Raw genomic sequence first — 5247 nt, 5'->3', positions numbered from 1 at the left:
AGCATTTCGTTTCTGGTTTTGGCACAATTTTTGGGACAAATCAAGTTCTTGTCACCAGTGACTCCTGTAACTGTTTTTTTTTTCAAACTCCACTCTATTTTAACGTAATAAGTTTTTCTTTAATATTACGTATCAAACGGCATCTAAATGGTTTTGTCACCGGTGATTTCTATATTAAATAAAATTTATACTAGGCGTGATAACTTTGGAAGAGATTTTAGGTATATCTTCTCTTCCAACTTGCGTCGTGCTCTCTTAAAATTTTTCTACAAATTGGCGGTACTGAACTTACGACTGCGAACGGTATCTGCAAGGCAGATGAATTTTCACTGAGATGCTTTTCATGGCAGAAATACACTCAGAACTTTTGACAAATCACTGCCAAGTGGCGACACCGCTTAGAAAAACTTTCTTGTAATTGAAAAAACTTCCCCGGGAACTGGACCCATGATCTTCGGCGTGGTATGCAGAGCACGCTGCCACCACACCATGGCGGCCGCGGTGATTTCTATAACTCGTGATTTTTTCGAACTCCACTTGTTATTTTACCGTAATGATTTTTTCTTTGAAGCCCTCGTCACAAAAATTATTTGAGGACGGGATTTTTCTTGTCCCCTGTGACTTCTGTAAGTAGTGACTTCTTTTAATTCTAATTGTTATTTTCGCGTAACCAGCTACGCTTTTCGCTACCAATACGATTTCGGAACATTTTCGAAATCAATCTTTAAAAACGAAAGACCCAAATTTATCAAGAAACTGACTCGATTTAAAAGCGAAATCTGAATATGTCAATTTTTTGGTGGAAATAAATGCGACAAGGTGCCGAATTGATCTGGAAAAACCTGAAAACGCAATTTTTGTTAGAACACTAAGTTTGTTTATATCATATGATTTATTGAACCCATGTCTTAATAAACGATCTGGCATCGAAAAGAACCTAGCAGCTTCCGAAATAAGCCCAAGTGGTACCTGAAAAACTCAACCTCATTACTCAGGAAACAGGCTACAAGTGCACACTTTCCACGGTAGCCGTTCTATGTACGGAGCGACTAAAAGTTGTTCTCGACCAAAGGCTGTCATTTGAGCGTAACCCAATTAAATGAGCATCCTATCAGACTTTCCGACATACGAGACTTTCACCTCGGTTTCAGCTGTGTATCTGAAATTTGTTAATAAAAGTGGTGACAAGTTTTAACAGAGTAAGGAATCGCCCTATGCTAGGATGATGCGATGCAGGCATACCATGTTTCTGTGATATCATGATTAACGTAACCAAGTGGAGTTATATTGACAGCTTACACCCTCGTCTGAATCGTGAGGTCAATATGGATCAAATTTCCTCTCTCTTATATCTATGATATTCGATCTTCTAAGCCTCTCTCTGCTACTATCATATCGAAGCTGATCTGATGGTTTCCTTGGAATCCTCTTTAGATGTTCTTGATTATAATTGCTAAAGAATGCGTAGCTTGAGTAGTAGACGAGGAAGATTCTGCAACCTTGTATGTCATGCTCTCGAAATTATGTTTCCTCTTCTTGGTACGAACAAACAACAACAGTTTACTGGAAAATAGTATAACTGCCACCATAACAACAAGCATTTGCGTTATGCAGAATATGAACAAGCTTATGTATCCACAGCCTCCAACCTCTACTAAAATGGCAACAGCTGAAAAACTTGTATGGCTTACGAAAAAACGCTTCTTAGGTGTAAAAATACTTACCCATAGAAAGTCCCTTTTTTGATTGGTGTTGTTGTACATTATGTACGTATGTATATATTGCGTAAGTATTGGTAATTACTTAACGCCAAAACTCTACTGGCTGTGGTTTGCAGCTAAGACATACGACGTGATGCCTTCAGACTGTCAGCACCGCTGCGTGTCATTAATCACTCTAAAGTCAAATTTGTGATTTTTACGAGCAGAAGAGCATGTCATGCGACAGTGCAAATGCCAAAACAATTTATTGGTCAGATGAAGAAACGAACTCTGTCAAATATTAAATTATTGATTTTCAATAGACCCGGTTTCGGGGAAGGTAAATCACGTAAAAACCGGTTAAACTTGACTTTTTGGAAATCCATCGTACGACCATTTTAACTGGATTCATAAGCTGCTAACATCATCATCGGATTCGTATACCGGTAGTATCGAATCGCTGTCATGTAGGTCAAACGAAGAGGGCCGCTACGAATTACTTCAGCTTAGCATATTGTTTCTGAAGGAACTGTCCTGGTCGTTGCAGGAACTATACCGATTTATCTTTCTCTAAGAAAATAATGTAAATTTACGACATCCGCGCAGAAACGATCCTTTTTGTTGCCATAACGTGACTTAAGAAGAGTTAATCCGATGGTGGTAGCAATCTAAATAGGGTAGGCACCTTGTCGATGGTATGAAAGTTACGCCAAACTCAATTGCGCCCCGTGGCCCCAGACCATTCTTGCCAGGGGTATATTTGGCTGTATTTTAAAGGAGCCTTCCCGATACCGGTATGCCTATTCCACTGCTGTAGTGTGGTGGTAGCATGCTTCGCCAACCTAAGCGCAGGTCCGGGATTCAAGTCAAATATTTAAGAATAAGGTTTCAAAATTTTAAGAATTTACAAAAAAGATTTTTTAATCGGAGTCGCCATTTGGTAGTGGTTTGGCAAACAAAAGCTTATAAGTAAGAGTTCATCTGTCTTGCTGATGCCGTTCAGAGTCGGCATAAAACATGTAGCTGCCATCCTGCCTATTGGTTGAAAGAATTAAAGGGCCACGACTCAAATTGGCCTAAATCGCCTCGGAGGTAAATCCCGCCAAATATGAATTTTGTTTTTTTATATTTGTTATTTCACTGCTGACCGTTCATTGTCGGGCAGGTGGTCGTCCGACCAAGGTCAATAACAAAATCTTATGTATACAAAAGGAAGGAGACAAGGAGAATAGAATAGCAATGTTGGGAAAATTAAGGCTCTAGAAGCTAAGCGTCGGACTGGGAGAGCAAAAATATTAGAAATTCTACAAGCTCTTTGACAGCAAGGGAAGAAGAAAAGTTAAGAATATGAAGCAGATACTGTAAGAGAGCCCTCTCAAATTATCGTACGGTATACAAATTGTACAGAGCTAATAAGCCATGGCCGACCCAACAGGCCGAGATAGCGAGAAAGGACCCAGTTCCAGGGCCATCTCTCAGGCTAGATATGTGGGTTTGCAAAGATAAGACAGAGGTACCCCAATAGCGGAGAAGCAGCTGCCTAGAAAACTGCGAATAAGAAACAGGGAGCGAAAAATGGCAGGCCATGCGGGAGGTAAAATTAGTACTCCGGCTTTATCGACGCGACCAAAGGATGTTACTACTTCGATTGTTCCCGGGAGGATAAGTTAACGAACCCCAGCGGTTTTGGGGCTTAGAATATACCCGCGGCAGGTTTGCCTGTCCTAAGATTGGACTAAAAAACAAAATTGATTGAAGGGGTTGTGTAGCGCAACCCTTTCCAGGGGTTGCCAGTGCAATATAAAGCTTCTCTAACTCAATTCTCAACCTTACTTACCCGAGGCTCTGGCAACCGCAAGTTCTTTATGGATTTAGGGGGTGGGAGGGTGGCATGGCCTAGAAGGTTTCATGTGATCTTACCAAATCGTTCCCGAGATGGTCGGGCTAGTACCTCAATGGCGCTTGCTACCGGAATGTACTGGATATGCATCCGGCAAAGGTCCATCAACAACGAGAACACTGCCCAAGGCCTTCGGGGACTTTGTTATCGCTACAACAACAACATCAACAACAGGATGAGTAACGCGACGTAGCAGTTCTAGTGGTACTACACATGATGTTAAGTTGATGCCGTGCAATAATATCGAGGGCTTGAGTGGGCTAGAGGGAGTTGTTCGTATTCCAAAAACCTCCTCTTTAATCACTGAAAGATCTCAACGTTTGAAAAATTATTGTTATAAAAATTCTCAAAGTTCATTTAACTACTGTCAATAACCGGGTTAAAAAGCGAGTACCTACAACAAACAATTCTCCGTTCGGTTATTGTTTTGTATCTACATCGCGACACGTCAAAGTCATCACTTGCAGGATTTGCTGAGCCAACATCAAAATATGCTAAAAATATTTGTCATTTGTATGACATCCGACTGTCACATCTGGCAACATCGTTAACAACAACAAAAACAGCAACGTGAGGCGTTATATTAGTTGTGTGTTATGTTGTGAACATTAGGGGGACTCATGATAGCATATAAACTTATAAGGTGTAAAATTATATCCATTTACACACGCTGTTATATGAACGCACCTAGTAATACTCTTGATAAACTTGATTGTTTATCAGCTGTATTATTGCCGAAAAACATTTTTTGATTGTTATACAAATTAAAAAATGCCAAGACTAAGTGAAAAATCAAAACTAAAACGCCTTTACTTGCTGATGTTGGAGATTTTTGATGAAAATGCCTGCTGTAATGTCTGCAAGGTTGCATTCCTTTGAGTTTACCGCGTTTACACAATGAAATGTGCGCGTAAATTTATACAAATTGTGTAAATGATTTTTCATACAAAATTTGACAGCTCGTGCGTAAACTAGATAAATTTATACGTTTACACACTTTATAAGGCATTTATACGGTTACATGAGTCCCCCTATTTTTTGTTATTTGTTGCTGTCGCTGATGTTTACTCATTTTCGGCAATGACGACGAGCCCGTCATAAAATTATGTTTAATAGCAGTAAAAATATATGTTGGGTAATGTAGGTTTACGTTTGGGTATCGCATTTAATGTTATGCACGTTTAGGTTAACATCTTTAATGTCATTAGTTGCCCCTCCCCCAAAAACATAAAATATGCGCTGGCCGTTTTTGACTTCCCTTTGGGATTTTCTTCAATTTTATATGCGTAATTTTAATGTTTATTTTGATTTTGCTCATTCCTCCGCCTTTGTGGGTTTACTTGACTGTGACACTGATAAATACAACAAATAAAATGCAATTGATGATGCGTAAGCTATAAAATAGATTTATTATTTAAAATGTTTTATGGTCACATGCTGCGATGTTTTTGTTGTGACAGTTTGTGACATGGCATTATTATTTTGTAAACAAATGTCAAGTTAAGTTTGATGGAATGAAACCCTGTTTGACAAGGAATGTGGGGTCGCAGGAGTGAAAGTTTAAAATGCCTGCGATGTAGGAATAGAAATCAATAAATTGAAAAAAAAAAGGAGGAATGTTTTATGATGTACCTTGCTTTAATTTCA

Source organism: Eurosta solidaginis, chromosome 5, assembly GCF_040869045.1.
Source record: "Eurosta solidaginis isolate ZX-2024a chromosome 5, ASM4086904v1, whole genome shotgun sequence".
Classification (NCBI taxonomy): domain Eukaryota; kingdom Metazoa; phylum Arthropoda; class Insecta; order Diptera; family Tephritidae; genus Eurosta; species Eurosta solidaginis.
The sequence above is the reverse complement of the archived record's forward strand: the minus strand, read 5'-3'. Positions refer to the sequence as shown.